This window comes from Eschrichtius robustus, chromosome 10 (assembly GCF_028021215.1).
Source record: "Eschrichtius robustus isolate mEscRob2 chromosome 10, mEscRob2.pri, whole genome shotgun sequence".
Lineage (NCBI taxonomy): Eukaryota > Metazoa > Chordata > Mammalia > Artiodactyla > Eschrichtiidae > Eschrichtius > Eschrichtius robustus.
Window position 1 is genome coordinate 72,615,152 of NC_090833.1, and position 17,692 is coordinate 72,632,843.

Genomic DNA, 17,692 nt, shown 5'->3' on the forward strand with positions numbered 1-17,692 from the left:
CTGGGAAGATCCCACATGCCGCGGAGCAACTAGGCCCGTGAGCCACAACTGCTGAGCCTGCGCGTCTGGAGCCTGTGCTCTGCAACAAGAGAGGCCACGATAGTGAGTGGCCCCCGCTTGCCGCAACTAGAGAAAGCCCTAGCACAGAAACGAAGACCCAACATAGCAATCAAACAATCAATCAATCAATTAAAAAAAACCTTAAAAAAAAAAAAAGGAAGACAGCATTGTTAGATGGGGTGAGAAAGACACTAGGTAGTATTGGTTTCATTTAGGGTGTGTCAGGCAGTGCGCTAAACCCTTTTCAGGGGCACCATCTCCATGCAATCCTAACAACCTAAGGAAATGGGTCATTTTATCCCGAGTTTTCAGATGAGGAAATGGGCTTAGAAAAGATTAACTTGCCCTGAACTACAAAACTTGCAAATCCAGGTCTATCGGACTGTAAAGCACGTGCTCTTTGCACCACTTCAGTAAAGCAGTTGAAACCACCAATGCCTGGCTTCACTCCAGACCAATTATATAAGAATCTCTCTCAAAAGGGCCCATGGCACTGGGATTTTTAAAAGCACCTCATTTGATTCTAATGTGCAGCCAAGGTTGAGAGCCACTGCAAAGACCTTCATAAAACAAGTGGAGTATCAGCTGGGACCTGCAGAACAGACAAGAGCCAAATAATCAGAGAAGGGAAAGGCATCCAGCTTCTAGGGGGAAACAGGACTGTGAGCATCACTGAGGTTGTGGAGGCAGAGCCAGGCCAGAGGTCATCCAGGGAGTCTCACCAGAGCAGTGACTAAAAGGCAGAGAAAGTCAACTGGAATCTTTTTTGCTGACAACCAAGCAAGGTACAGGCCGGGAAATTTGTACTTAGAAGACTATAGTAAGAAAGGGGCACAAAATGATTTTTATAGCTAATATGACAAAAGTGCTATGAATGATAGCAAGATAAGAAATAATAATTGACTAATCTAAAGCAAATGGGCAGAGATAAAAATATAGGAAGGGACAGATAATGAGCAGGGCTTGCTGAGCAATCAGATGTAGCTCAGTAGTTATAACGACAAGCTCTGCAGTGATCCTTTCTAACATTCACCATTCTAAGCCTCGATTTCCTCATTTAGAACATGGAGAAAATAATCACGCCATCTTGCCCACTTACTGGAAGGAATAAATGAGAAGATAATCCAAATAAAAGAAAATAGACTTGGAGCATCTGTATTCCAGAAGTATAAGAAAATAGTACCCCCATTTTTTTCCTTCTTAGCAGTACATCTTTAGATGGCCTTGATAGCTTTAAAGACTTAGTAATGTAAAATAGAAGTGTGACCTGCCTATTTAGTTTCTATTTTCAATTACTCCCTACATCAGTCCAGGCCGGTACCCAAGGAGCTAAGATGCAGCCATTTAAAAATGGTAATTTTTCCTAAACGGTAAGGTGGAATGTACCCTACCGCCCACAAGTGACTGTCATTTTACAGATGGTTAGTGAATTTATATATTAAGCAATATACTAACTTTATATAATTTATATACAAAAGTATATATTAAGATATACTCTGTATGTCCTCAACTGAATTCTTGGAGACAAATATTATTTAGGAAACAAATCTAGTAATAGGATTGGTTAAACTATCAATTATTCATCAAAATAACCCACACAAAATAAAGCTTGGTAGTCTGCAAGATTTCCCATTTAACTTTTACTTTCATATACCTTATTTTGTCTTCAGATGATTTCCCACACACTTAGTGGATAATCCTTTAGCTAAGTGACCTTTAAACCCACATTCTGAATGGCAAAAAATTGCTTCCTTAATAATTTGTTATATTACAATATATTGATATAAGCTACCGTGTCTGGTCATCAGGATGGAAACCTGATTTGGTAACTAGAAAGGAACTTGGGTTCCTTCTCTAAGAAAATAAATATTCTTTAAAAAAGGGGAGGGGAGCCAACATGGGGAAAAAATAAGAGTATAGATATAAAATGAGTTAATTTCTTCTACTGTCCAAGTCTTTAAGTATAGCTTACAAATTAGAAAAAAGATATTTGAAGGTGTTTTTAAAAGAGCTGTGTTCTTTTAACCCTCGCTTGACTGTAGAAAGGTAGGGCAACTCAGAGGAACTCATGTTCCTACAGTGAAGTAATTACATTAATTTCCAATTCCTGAAACCAGTTCTCACAGGGAAACACTATAATGCTTTGGGTAACTCTTTAAGACACAAATGAAATGGTAGTTGCTGGAAGAAGGAAAAAAAGCCTTTCAGCAAGTGAGAAGTTTTCTCCTAAATCATCCTTTTGCTAGAGAACCACTCTAAAAGAAGTGAAGTGTCCTACTGCTGTTCTCCTGTTTTGTGCTGGAAACAAAGTATATCTAACAGGGAGAGATCAGAGAGGGAATCCTGAAATTGACAACATTTTTTTTGGTGAAAAGGGTAGAAGAGGACACAAAAATATACTGAAATGCCTGCTTGGATGAAAGGGCAGCGGATATTTTCACCAAACCATTTGAATCCACATCCTCAGAGACCCACACATGTCCTTTCCCATTCTGTGCCTGCACAGGTAAAGCAAAAAAAACATAGTTTTGGCTTTGGAATGGATTTTCTACTTAGGATTAATTACAGGCATATCGGCTGCCCTGGGAGTTTACTGTCAAATAAAATGAGGCCACGTAAAAACCTGACTGAAGGAAATGGGATAATATCCATCTCAGGCTCCATCCCCTTATCACAACTCAGTCTCACTAACACCTATAAACAAACCTCAGCCCAAAGAAAGCTAGAAATCTTGCTGCATTCCCACAAGAGAAGAAAGTTAAAGGTTTGGATCTCTCATAGTTACCTAAAGAGATAGATAGGAAAGCAATAGTTAAGCAACGGTGGGGCCGATAACCACAAACTGCCTAGCTAATAACTTAACTAGGTGTTAGTCATTTATCCCAGAGCTTTGATTTTAGTTTCTGTATTGGGGTTCCACTGCTCATTTTCTCTTTAAGTTTGAAAACCAGGGTCTCACTAGGAAGCTGTGACTTGCAGATGTGTGCTCTGCATAAGTACACAAAGCAAAAGAAACAGAAGGCACCCCAAACCTCACATCTTTTAACATTTCCAACACAAATATCACGAGTTCCATGAACACTTGACCTCTTAATGTTCTCCAAGTAAAGGGGGCCCAGAGGATCTCGGAGCTGCACGGACACTTCAGCAGACATTCAGGGAAATCACTGCCAAGAACTGTCTTGACACCTGTGGCAAAAGCATCGTGTCTTTTAAATACATGTTCTGTTTAAGTGGCTTTTAAAGCACAAGCACCGTGCCTTCAAAAGCAGTTTATAAGAGGTCAGACTATAAAATTGAAGAGACAAGAAATCAATTGTGTATCAATTGTCAAAAACCAACTTTAAAAGGTAGAGTTGGTCAGAAACTGTTGTACAGGGTGAAAGCGGGGAGAAACTCTCCACATTGGAAATGCCCAATCCCTAGGGTAGCAGCAAGAAAAGAAGTTTTTGACCAGTTGTAAGGATCAGAAAGCATTTCTCTTCTGCACTGAAAAAAGGAAAAGTATTGATCAGAAATGCAGGTAAAAGAGATTAATTTCTCTTCGTTCTTGGAGGAATTAAATACCTTTACCCCTGTCATGGACTGAATGTCTCTCCTAAAATTCATACATTGAAGTCCTAACCCCCAATGTGACTGACTGTATATGGAGAGACAGAGCCTTTAAGTAGGTAATTAAGGTTAACGCAGTCATAAGGGTGGGTTGTAAACCAACAGGACTAGTGCCCACATAAGAGGAGGAAGATTCACCAGGAGTGTGCACAGGTTAACACCATGTGAGGGTACATTCAGAAGGCGGCCCTCTACAAGCTAAGAAGCAAGGCCTTATCAGAAACCAACCCTGCCATCACCTTCATCTTGGACTTCCTGCCTCCAGAACTATAAGAAAATACATTTCTCTAGTTTTAGCAACCAGTCTGCAGTATTCTGTTATGGCAGCCCAAGTAGACTGATATAACCCCCAAACTAATTCTTCCTCTCGATTATCTTTTTGTTCCTAATGCTGCCACCCAACCTTCACAGGCTCCTGGCATCTGAACGTTGGCATCGAAACAATACCTCCTTACTTTTGAATTCACAACCATTAATTTTCCTCTCACTACTGACATCCACCCTTTCGTCTTCCAATTTCCAAAACACAAGGGCAAACCTTTATCACCATATACATTGCTTCCTGTTTGTCTCCCCCTATCACCTACATTTCATCCCCACCTAGCTAGCTTCAACTTCCCAAAAACATCTCACTCTATCACCTGCTCAAATACCATCAATTGCTTCCATACAGGCCTGCATTCAAGGGCGTTTTCAACTTTATAACAACTTACCTGCCCTAATGTTTTCTTCCAACTTCTCATGCAAAAACCCTGCACAAGGTCAAAATGACCCATAGCCATCCTTTGACTATCTCTCAAATTTTCCTATTTCTTTGCTTTTTTTTCTCATTGTTACAACTTAGAATGTCCTCTCTGCTCTGCTTCCTCTTTCTAAATGGTGGCTGGAAGAGAAGTTACTGAAGAACATTATACAAGAGGCTGTGGCAAAATCTTCTACTCCAAAATGCTGCCTGCCGACTTATTTTTATTCAAATAGGCTTTTAGCCCCACCAAGGCATCATGCCAAGGTCTTACACAAGATCTGAAAGATGGTACCATCCAGTAAAAGAGAAGTAGGCAACATGACACCACAAATTCCACATCATGTCCATGCATTTCATAATACATCCCAACTATTTCTGGTTTGGGAGTAGAGAGGAGAAAATCCATGAGTTTTCAACTGGCCCTTGAAAACAGGCATTTGAAAACAGACTACATGCTCTACTTAGTCAATGATGTTTAACTTTCACAACACATAAAAATTTCAGCTCCATATAAATAGGAAATGGGGAGATCATACATAGTTAAATTCAGAAAGTTTCCAAAGACTCTTATCTCCCCCTAAATCTTACCATCCTAGTAAGCATCAACATAAGGTCTAGAGACACCATGAGGCACCCATGAACTTGATCTCCAAGTTCAACCAGTTCCCCTCTCAAACACACTACTTTATTTCGAAAGCCACCACCTAAATCCCAGCAATTAAAGTTCTAAACAGAGTCCCTCTTGGATTCTCCCGATTTTCAATGATCCCTTCCCCTATCAATTCTCCAAAGAACTTCCCAAGCCTCATCAACCCTCTTTTCCTGAGGACATAACTGACCTTCATAAACTACATTATATCCTTATTGATTTTTATCATGTGAGTGACAAAAAAACAGTAACATGCCAAGATCTCCACAAAGTGAATGCCTGGCTCTTAATTTTGTATGCACTAAAATAGCCTCTGTCCCACTCACTGGGCCTTCTCTTCCATACTTTCATAACTGTTATTTTCTCCACTTGGCATCTTCCCTCCCCTAGTTCCACTTCACACACATACAAGCTCACCACTATAAAAACTTCACGCACCTTCAAATCCCTTGTTCCTTTAAAAGTTATCCTCCAAGAGATTTTTCCTGTTAACTTAGCATGTACTATATCATACAGACACTTTTAACACCCCACCAATAACTTCACTTCTAAGTAGTAGTTTTTATGTATTGAATAGAAACCTAACCAGAGTAGAAACTTATATCAGAGGAGGCTTAGCTCTATTGCTCCAACCCAAATCAAAGTACCCTATAGTCAGCAGCACCCAGAGATACTCCAATGTCACTGATCAGCACCCTAAGAGCACTCAAACTGCTTGATGAGCTTATCTTTCCCATTCTAACTTAGGAGTGAAAGGACAGAGAAATGATACCAAGCAGATCTACAATCTGGCTCCAGAATCAGAAGCAAATTGACAGTATAACATTCGGGGACTTCAGTGACTGTTTCACGTTTTCTCATTTCCTGGAACACCAAGTGCCCAAGAGGGCTGGGCCATCAGCTTCCTATCAAAAGGGGGAAAGAACCACCCACTTTCTAAGACAGATTGACTGTTAGACACATGTACAGCAGGCCTCAAAGGGGAAAAGGCAAGCTGTCCTGCCAGAGTTCTCAAAAGCTTCTGAGAACAGCAATTTTTAAGAGGTGCAAAGATATATATTAACCCATATTTGATAGACAGCACCCTTTCTCAAATTCAGGACTTAATAAAATACGTTTCTGTTTTAAAAATTCTTACAATTTGAGAATTCCAAAACACCAACCCTTTTCAGATCAAATAATTACATTTGTCAAACCAGACTAATTATTAAAATTCCACAAAGCTTGTACAATCAATCCCTAGTGTTTAGGGAAATCATTTTAAAATTCATGTGGTTAAAGGCTACCTAATCTTTTCAGTGCCAGTACACCAACCAGTTGGCATTGCTTTCTAAAATCTGGGGAGATTTCCTGACCAATGAAATACAGATAAAATATGGCAAAGTAAGTATTAATATTTCTACCCTCTATTGTTACAGTGATAAACAGAGTGCCAGGAGCATATTGGTTGGTATATATAGCTCCTAGAAAAATAATATTTAATGAAAGCTAAAATGATTAACATTCCTCCTTAATCAAATTTTCCCTCTTATTTTGTTCTACACACACAGAAAACACATGTACGTGCACACACACATACATAAAACACACACACACTACATATCAACAGCTATCAAAATAAACTGCAGGAGTAAAATAACATTATTGCTCTTTAGACATTTAAAAACACATTTTTAAACAATATTTTCAAAGCCAACAACATTGAAAATTAAATTAAGCCCCCACCTTCATAGACCATAAGAGTAATAGGCTCATGATTAAGTGGGTAATTTATTTGTTTACATTTTATATCAAGATTCCCAAAGAGTCCAAGATCCTACCAGTGACTATTTAAGACACTGAAAAGACAGAATTTTAAGTATGAAACAATAATAAGTTCATAATCATTAACAGCATATAAAATTACCCCAAAGGAATGGGACTCTTATAAAATGTAGAACATCTTACACAGAGGAGAAATTTTCAATTGCCAGTATTAGGAAGGAATTTAAAATACCAGGATTCCATGTATTTAAGAAAGAACATTCCTTTGTTTGTTACAAAGCTGACACAAAAAAAGGGCATTTAATGGCAATGTGTCTCCTCCCTGAAAGCGGATTTATTGCTATTTAGCGTATCCAGGGAAGTAGTTCCAAGAGCTAAGCAATAGTTTTTAATGCTGACTCCTCTTCACAACCTGCTCTGTGGTACCCCACCCCCATACAGATCAGAGAAAATGCTTCAATGACTTACTTGATCTCAATATTTTTTCCCACCAGGTTGTGGAATATCGTACATAGGAAGTATACTCATTTTGGTCCTTGGATTTTTCTATTGAGTCTTAATTTTACAAGAAACAAAACTACAAAGAGTAAAATACTTCAGCAATCCAAGGAAGAATGACGAACTTTTCAGGTCCTACTACAGGAGTGCCTAATACAAAACTCAAGTGTTCGAAGGGTGATGAACAGGAAAGCATAACTGTGGTTCAAGCCTTGGTCTCGCGGCTTTCACTGGGTTATTAAGGTTCCGGTTATTTACAAATGTGGAAGCTTATTACATATAAAAGCTCTTAGTTCCAATAAGCTGTGGATAACTTGCTATCTCCACTTTAAAAGCCTCTTCTTCACAATTACCATCCATTTGAAGAGTGACTTGACCCGTACTCTGTCCTCTGAGACATTACATAAAAGGACTCTCACCTACTCAAAAATCAATCTTTTCAATTAGATGAAAACTTAATGAAAGCTGAGATCATCTTGATGAAAGCAAATACTGCCAAAAGGCAAAAACAGCTTCACACTCTTAAGGGTAAAGCCAAAGTTGCCAGATTATAATTCTGCTACATAGTCATTACAGTCCAAAGATCTGTGATTTACCTCACTGGGGCAATGATTTTCTGTAAGTAAGGTATTCAGGGTTTACTGTCCTTACAGGGAGCCTTGACACTACCATTGTCAATTCTACATACAGATTTGATTCCCTGAACAAAAAGGCATTTAGTCATAGTTCTATAATTAAGAATCTTCAAAACAAAGAGTAATATCCCAAGTATGCAAAAAGTATTCTGAGAACAACTGCACTTGCTTGTGTCCTTTGTATAGATTTCCCTACTGATTCAATTTCATGATCATAGAATACAGTAGAGGGACTGAATTTAAGTTTGCTTATCCTGTCACTTCAACCACATTCTCCCTATGGCCAATAATAAGGATGCATTTGATAGACAGGAACCCATAAAGGATGAGGAATAGGATAATGGAAAGCAAAGCTGAATGATGTAGAGTCCAACCCACAAGCATGACACAGTAGCCAATTTAGCTAAGTGGATACAGGTTGAATTAACCTGACCTTTATGGCTACAATGTCCTGATTGATACAATTGATACTATCTGCCCAGCTGAGTCCTGAGCTGCTAACAATAAGATTTAAATGGTCTAAGATCTGAGACAAAAATGAACCAAACTCCAGAATCCAACTTTTTGTTTAAACCCAAAAATGAACCGTCATCCTATTACTAAAAAAAAAAGAAAAAAGCAGTTTTCCCACAATGCAAACCGACAAAAGCACTTTGAAAAGAGAAGTATTTTCTGAAAATCATTAATTGAATCTTAAAATATAAGCAGCCCAAAGTAAATGTGTGATCCCTGAGGAAGTTCCTCATACATCATAGGAGCAGTGTAAATACAAACACAAACCAAATGAAGGAATCCGTAAGTCATCTTTCTGTTATTAGGTAAATTTCATGTAATACACATTTAAATGAGACCTGAATGCCAGGCACTGGGAATTCAAAACAGAGTTAATGTGCTGGGGGGGAGGGAGCAGTGGGGGAGATGATGACAGAACTAATAAAAGATGGGCTGAGAGGAGATGAAAAAAGGCAACATGTGTAGGATTTAGGGTTGCTGTATTAAGATACATGAGTGAATAAAAAGTATGGGCTAAGAATTAATTGACCATGTTCAAGGGAAAAAAGAGTATTTGGCTAGTTCACAAAGTGAACGTTGCATTTGAGAAAGAATGGAGAACATGAATGTTTGAAAGTGCTTGAAATCTGTTCCGAAGGCCACAAGGAGCCAAGGAAGGTTTCAGGCAGGAGTGACAGCCAGAGCTGCCCTTTACCTGTCGTCTACAAAGTTCTGACTCAAATGTGTCTAAATTCTACAGGGCTACTTTTATCCCAGGAGATGGTTCATAAAAATCAATGCTAAAAAGGTTACAAAAGCAGAACAGTACTCCATCTGATCCACAATTTACGTCTAATACCTGGGCCCAGAGAACTCTAGCATGGTTAAAATCATGCACTCGGGAGCCAGACTGCCCAGGTTCTAATTCTAGCTCTGCCACTTACTTTGTGTCTTTGGGCCAGCAACTTAAACCTCTCTGTGCTGCCGTTTCTCATCTGCAAAACTGGTGAATTTTTACTACGTACACCTTAGAGTTCTGATAACTTGAGTGAAAGAATGCAGACTGCTTACAACAGTGCCTGGCACAGAGAAATAGCTTCCAAGTGACGCTGATACAACCACTTCTACTATGCCACATCCTTCTGACATCTGATCAAAGTTACGTAACATTTCCTATGAAATGAAGGAATGTTGATCCAGGAGCCTTTGCAGAGGAGTCCGTGTGTGGGGATGGAGCGAGGAGTCAATTTTTCTGTTCCTATCCTTCCAAAACCACAAGCCAAAAGCTATGTACCTAGGTGAACACTTCCCTTTTTCAATATGTCTTGCCCATTTTTCCCCTCTCAATGGCTTAAAATGGTTCCCAGGCACACATATGTAATTAAAATTCATTATCTTAAAAGACTGCTTTAGGAAGCCCAGCTATCATCTTTTTTTATGGGTAGATATAATTACAACCTAATAGGCATCATTTAATCAAGACTTAACAATTAGGTTCTTAAATCCAGAACTTGATCATTTTCTTCCTTGATAAGCGCACAAAATTTTCTCCCAGGTGGTGGTCTTGTAAAGTGAAGGGCAGAAGAACTATCAAAACCCTTATCATAATGGCCTTCTAAAGTGCTAATTATTACCCAATTATGACAGACATAATCTGAGAGGAGAAAGCCTAACACAACCTAATGCAATCTCATAGCAGCATTTTTCTTTAATTTTTTTCACCTCCATCTCGGTGAAAAACAACGGCCCACAAAAAGCCCAAAATAGAAGGTAGTATTTAACTCTCACCTACCACTTTCTAAACAAGAAAACAAAGTCATTGGTAACAGCATCCAACCCTTCCCCTGGTTCTGACATCAGCAAATCAGACCTTGAAAGGAGAAAAGCAACCCTATGCTTGTTTCCCATCCCACATTTTAGACATAAGAAACAGAGACCCTGAGAAATGGTGCCCTCCTAAGACATTCAGGGTCAAACCCAGGCTAGAACCTAGGTCTCCAGTAAAAAAAAACAGTATTTTGTACTCTGCCTCTATCCCATCATGGGAGTACAGAAAATTGAAGTGAGGGCCTACATTTTCAAGCCTGATAGCTGTGTCTCTCACATCTAATTATACTATATCTATCTCCATTTCCAGCTAAATAAGATTAATTCTTAGTCACTGATGCTTAATAGTAACTCCTGCTACTCCCAGCAGCCAACACCCTAGTTTGAAAGGGATGCAGATCATTAATTAGTGCATCATCTATTGAGAGCCTGTAATTGCCTTACCACACCCAAGTCCCTTCTGGCTAGACTAAGCTTCTTTACAGCCCTAATACACCAAACAAGAGACACATAGTTGGGCAAGAAATCTATTACGAATTAGAAAACACTGAGAGGGCTCTATTTATCACTGAAAAGAGAAATCTAATCTCTTTAGTTTTCCTTTCTTTTTCTTTTCTCAAAAGCTATGAGAGGTCTCCCAGCAAATCTAAACCAAGCCTGTGCCTTTAAACTTAGCTGTCCAAGGACTCTAGTGCAAAGGACAGATCTGATCTTTATGCAGGATTCGAAGGATTCTACTGTAGAAACAAAGCCTTAAATTTCTCCTAAGACAATCTCATTATCTCCAGTTTTCCAAAGAATTCCAATTCAGGAATGAATAAAGAAAACAGCTACTGTATGGGGGAGCTTTACTACTTTACTATAGCATCGCACTTAAGCTTTCGTCATAGGTATCATCACCATTCCCATTTTGTAGGTCAGAAACTTGAAGGCTGGGAGAGGTTGGGTGACTTAAATAAGGTCCCTGAATTCTTAACCTCAGGTGTAACCATCAAGCTGTAAGATGAGAGCATTCCTGTTTCTTACTCTTAGCTTTTCTAACACTGGCAGAAGTAACCAGGCTGTCAGCTCCTACACGGGTCGGTCACCTCACACCCCAAACGGTGCAGCCAAAGAGCAACTGTGCCAAGCTGGCAGGAGCATGCTTCAATGCCAAAAGTGACTCTGAAACCTGCAGTGCAACTTTTCCCCCAACTTCGTTTCCTCTCATTTAAGGGTAACTTGAAATGGACTGCAGCCCCATTCACTTTCTTAAGAAACTGAAAGTGAAATTTTAACACACTTTTCAAAGGACCAAGGTCCTCATCTTGACCAACAGTAACTCCTTGTGATCTAAGTAGTGTGAGAAAGAAAAGCTACTTCAGATGACTTGGTGTCTGTGAGTGCAGAATCAGTCTAGAATCCTCAGCAAATGAATCTGCAAAATTAGAAAAATTCAACTTATTTAAAATAAAGTTACAGTAAAAGTTTAAAACCAATTTTTAAATTTAGTTTGCAGAAGCACACCATGTTTGAAATTCTTACCCAAATACTAACTTAGATCTATCTTCCTTCGATATGGGTGCCTTCAAGGGCAATGAATATGCTTCTTAAATCTCCTTAGAGGATCTCATTCTCATTTATTAAGCAGAAACCACAGGAAAACTGACATTAACATCCTCTTCCTGCTCTTCTGAAGCAAGAGCACCTCATTTGGGCTTTTCAGATTAAGAACACATTATGTACCAGTAAACCTTACAGTTGGACCCAGTTTCAAGCCGAAATATCATGAATTGCATAGCACCCCTTTATTCCTTCTAATTTCACTTTTCATTTCCATTTGGAGCTGTATAACACAGATGCAGTTGCCCTCCAGGCTTTTTTCTCCAAACAGCCCTTGACCTTTAGAGACACCCTTACCCTGAGACACCTGCAAGTATGAAATATAAAAGCCCCAAAGATATACAAAAGCAGCACTACTGGAAATAGTCTCAAATTTAATATATATATGTGTGTGTGTATTTTTTTTTTTTTTTTTAACTGCAGCCTTATTTCTTTAAACTAGGCAGAAATTTTCTCAGGTTGAAGATTTCATTTTTACAGCTACAGGGATTTCCAAAATAAAAAGTGATTAATGTTTCTTATCTTGAATTTTGTGTTTGAAAGGAAATAAAAGTTTCACTGTCATTCATTCAATAAATATTAAGTTCTATGTACACAGAACTATCAGAATATAAAAGTGTCTCTTTGCCCTCAAGGACTTCAAAGTTTTCAGAGAAGTTTCTTGCAACCTGAAATTCCAAAACATCAATAATCTTCACCACCACCCACCAGAGTTATCCTGGAAAAGGAACTTTGGTATTAAATAGAAATCAACATCATTAAGAATGCTACAATGAACATCCAGGTGCATGCATCCTTTCGAATTATGGTTTTCTCTGGATATATGCCTAGGAGTAGGAATGCTGGGTCATATGGTAGCTCAATTTTTAGTTTTTTAAGGAACCTCCATACTGTTCTCCACAGTGGCTGTACCAATTTACATTCCCACCAACAGTGTAGGAGGGTTCCCTTTTCTCCACACCCTCTCCAGCATTTATTGTTTGTAGAATTTTTGATGATAGCCATTCTGACCGGTCTGAGGTCTGAGGCCCTCATTATAGTTTTGATTTGCACTTCTCTAATAATTAGTGACATTGATCATCTTATGTGTTTGTTTGTTGGCTATCTGTACGTCTTCTTTGGAGAAATGTCTATTTAGGTCTTCTGCCCATTTTTTGATTGGGTTTTTCTGATATTGAGCTGCATGAGCTGTTTGTATATTTTGGAGATTAATTCCTTGTCAGTTGCTTCCTTTGCAAATATTTTCTCCCATTCTGAGGGTTGTCTTTTCATTTTGTTTATGGTTTCCTTTACTGTGCAAAAGCTGTTAAGCTTAATTAGGTCTCATTTGTTTATTTTGGTTTTTATTTTCATTACTCTAGGCGGTGGACTGAAAAAGATCTTGCTGTGCTTTATGTCAGAGAGTGTTCTGCCTATATTTTCCTCTAAAAGTTTTATAGTATCTGTAAATATATCTATAAATACATAGTATTTATAGTAACCATAATTCAAAAGGATACATGCACCCCGATGTTCACTGCAGCACTATTTACAACAGCCAGGACACAGAAGCAACCTAAATGTCCACTGACAGAGGAATAGACCAATAAGATGTGGTACATATATGCAATGGAATATTACTCAGCCATAAAAAGGAACGAAATAGTGCCATCTGCAGAGATGTGGATGGACCCAGAGACTGTCATACAAAGTGAAGTTCAGTCAGAAAGAGAAAAACTAGTATCATATAATATCAGATATGTGGAATCCAGAAAAACAGTACACATGGACCTATCTGCAAAGCAGAAATAGAGTCACATATGTAGAGAACAAACTTACGGTTACCAAGGGGGTGGGGGTGAGATGGGATGAACTGGGAGATTGGGATTGACATATACACACTACTATGTGTAAAATAGATAACTAACGAGAACCTAGTGTATAGCATAGAGAACTCTACTCAATGCTCTGTGGTGACCTAAATGGGAAGGAAATCTAAAAAAGAGTGTATATATGTATACGTATGACTGTTTCACTTTGCTGTACAGCAAGAAACTGACAACACTGTAAAGCAACTACACTCCAATAAAAATTAGTTTAAAAAAAGAATGCTAGACAACGCTGGTATGGATATTTCTTTTTATAACTAAACTTTTTTTTTAAACTGAAGTATAGTTGATACACAATATAAGTTACAGGTGTTAAATAAAGTGATTCACAATTTTTAAAGGTTATACTCCATTTATAGTTATTATAAAATATTGGCTATAATCCCTGTGCTGTACAATATATCCTTGTAGCTTATTTTATACATAATAGTTTGTACCGCTTAATACCCGTATTATTGCTCCTCCCCCCTTCCCTCTCCCCACTGGTAACCACTAATTAGTTCTCTCTTTGAGTTGGTTTCTTTTTTGTTATATTCACTAGTTTGTTGTAATTTTTAGATTCCACATCTAAGTGGATATTTCTTGATCCCGTCTGGACATATGAAGGCCTTAATATATAACAACATAATGTTCAGGAATTTGTTATCCAAATTAAAAGCCAGGAAATGTTTCAAATTTGCTCATTTAGACTTGAAAGAAATTAATTCTATCAGAATATTAAACAAATGTGGTATCACAAAAAAATTAAATGGGCACCACCTCACCACCACCAACCCCATTTTGCATTTCAAAGGAAGGGACTACTGTGCCATTTTCTTCTCTCAAGGACCTCAGCAACCTGGAATGTACAAGCGGAGCCCTCTGCCTGACAACAGTGGTTTCGATGATATCTCACCTTCCTCCTTCTTACCCACCTAGTCTTGACTAAATTGGGAGGTGGGGGGAGGGGTGAATAAATGCAATGGAAGGTTAAAAAAAAAAAGTGCAGGTGTGTTCAACAGCTGACAAAAGAGGTTAAGATTCTATATACACCCACAGTACAATTTAGTCAATTTCTATTTAAAAACAAACTAGGACAATGAAGCCAATGTAGGAAAAAGAAAATGCTTAGGTGAAGTACTCCAAAGTGCATTTTTAGCTCATGTGACCTTCCACAGTGCTCCAAATGTGTGTACGTAGATGTGTGGGCATGTGTGTATTTATAGAAAGAAAGTGTTGAGAACACTATAAAAAAAAATACATGAATAAATCATAGAATGTTTGTGCTACATGGAACTTCTAAAAGCTAGTCACAGCTTTGATTTTTAGGTAAGAAAGATAAGTACCAAGATTTGGACCAAGGTAAAACCTGCTAGTGACAGAACCTGGTCACACTATTCGAGGTTTCAACTCCCAGCACAATCTCACCTTCAATTATTCTAATTCCATGCCTTTATTCTTAAATTTGCACTTCCACTGGAAACATGACTGTCCATTAATACCTGTAATACAGATTTCTAAATTCTAAGGCTCAAGTGAGCTTTGCCCTATTTATCCCAGGAAGACATGAGTCCAACCCAGCAGTTCTCAAAGTGTAGTCCAGGAACCCCTGAGACCTTTTCACAGATCCAGAAGGTCAAAACAATACCTTTTCCTCTCATTCTCTCATAAATGTACAGTAGAGCTTTCCAAAGGTTATATGATGTGTGACAGCTGCTTCTGCATTCAGCCTGGTGCAATATAAGAATACAGCTGACTCCTATTAAGCTAGACATTAAAGAGATGAAAAAATGTAAAATCATGCCACTCTTACCATTATTTTTGTTTTAGAAAAAAAAAAAAAATATATATATATATATATATCCTTCATTTTTAAAATGTTATTTTTGTTAATGCTATTGGAGGTTTTTGAGCTAAATATCTGTTTTTAACTTTCTCATCTTAATTTCTAATGCAAAAAACATTGATAAATATAACTTACATAAACATAAGGTCTTTTAAGTCCTCAATAATCTAAGTGTAAAAAGGGGTCCTAAGAACAAAAAGTTTGAGAATCGCTAGTCTAACCCAGTGCTAAATAAGTTTTCTTCCATGGTGATTTTCTGTTGTTGTTGTTGTTGTTGGCTGCGACGGGTCTTGATTGTGGCACTCGGGGTCTTCGTCGAAGCGCGCAGGCTTCTCTCTAGATGCGGCATGCGGGTTTTCTCTCTCTAGCTGTGGCGAGTGGGGTCCAGAGCACATGGGCTCTGTAGTTTGTGGCATGCAGCCTCTCTAGTTGAGGCTCGCAAGCTCAGTAGTTTTGGCACGTGAGCTTAGTTGTCCCGAGGCATGTGGGATTTTAGTTCCCAGACCAGGGATCAAACCCAAGTCCCCTGCATTGGAAGGCGGATTCTTTACCACTGGACCACCAGGGAAATCCCATGGTGAATTTTTTAAGCACATACAGATAAACCTTAGAATGGTGTCCTATTGCTCTCCTTACCGTCAAAGAGATGTTTCTCCAGCCCTGGGACTGTGTAAAGTACTTCTTATGCCCAGTACTCACTTTAATCAGTTCAACTTTCTTTGATATAGAATTTCTATAAAACCATGATAGGGGAACCATGAATAAAACTCTATATTCTGGTTCTCAGAGAAGACACTTTATAAAGCATAATAAGTTATGCTTCATGTTGCATACTTACTTTGGTTTAGAGAATACTAACAGTACACAATATGCCAAGTAGTAGTTTTCCATTTGCTAGATTCCACCATAGTCAGGCACCAAATCACATTTCATTTCACTCTTGGAGTTCTGCTCCTTCCTTTCTAGGGCTGCTTTTGCCATACCAACCTACATCCTTTATTTCAGTTTTCCTCTCTCCAGGTCATCCTACAAAATTGTCCCCAATCTGGTTTCTCTCAAGTTTTCTTCCTACTATGCTCATATTCCAAAGGCTTTACAACACCCTACACCATACATAAAGGGAAACGTTCCTTCCTGAGTTTCAAGGCCCTCTAGAAACCTAACCACCCTCTAATAGTCAAAGCTGTTTCCTCAATATGCTGGGAGTACATCACGTTTAATCCCCCTCTTTTTCTCCGAGAAAAAAAGTCTCCCTCTACCTCTATAAAACCTCCCCAAAGTGCTACTCATATCTACCTAGTTTCACAAACCTTTCCCAACTATGCAGCAGCCCTCACCAAACCCCATCTCCCACAATCAACTCGTCACACTTCCTGACTACAGGCTGTCAACTAGACTTAGCCTAAGGACAGCATCCATATCCTACCGCTCCTGAACTACCAAAGACCTGGCACAGTGCTAGGCTCTATCGAGGCACCGAACACTAATAAACAGTTGAGATGCAGAGAATACTGAAAATCTGCTAAAATGCTTTGAAAACTACAAGAGGGATTATCTTTTGAAGTAATTAGTAACTGCATGTTAATATTTTTGCAAATTAAAATACATACATGATGCAAAAAGATCATAACTGTTGAACACTGTAAAATGAAAGAAATCTAATTCTTCCAACGCACACACCAGAAGTTAAGTTTCATTAACAATTCGAACATTTGCAAAGCCAATACAAACATGTACAAGCACAGGTGAGGAAAGCAAATACTTTAGTAGATACACAGAGGTAGATCTTTCTGTAATGATCTTTGCAACTTGCTTTTTACAGTTAAATATCAGCACATAAGAGAATTCTTTCTTTATAGATGGCTATACAGTGGTCCCTTGGTATCCTCAGGGTAATGGTTCTAGGATCCCCACAGATACCAAAATCCCGAGGATTCCCAAGTCCCAAAGTCAGCCCTCCGTATCCGGTTCTGGTTCTGTATCTGCCGACTGTAAACACAGTATACAGTCCACAGTTGTTTGAGTCTGTGGACGTGGAAACCCACTCCCTGCAGATACAGAGGAGCTGACTATAACAGAGATGGCCCAAATTAATATAAATGATTCTCTACTGAT

General features: G+C 38.6%; 1 protein-coding gene across 1 annotated transcript in view; it reads left to right on the plus strand.

Moving 5' to 3' along the window:
• LOC137770960 (putative uncharacterized protein ENSP00000383309) overlaps window positions 1–17,692 on the plus strand; it is a 51,253-nt gene that overhangs the window by 16,535 nt on the left and 17,026 nt on the right. The window lies entirely within an intron of this gene.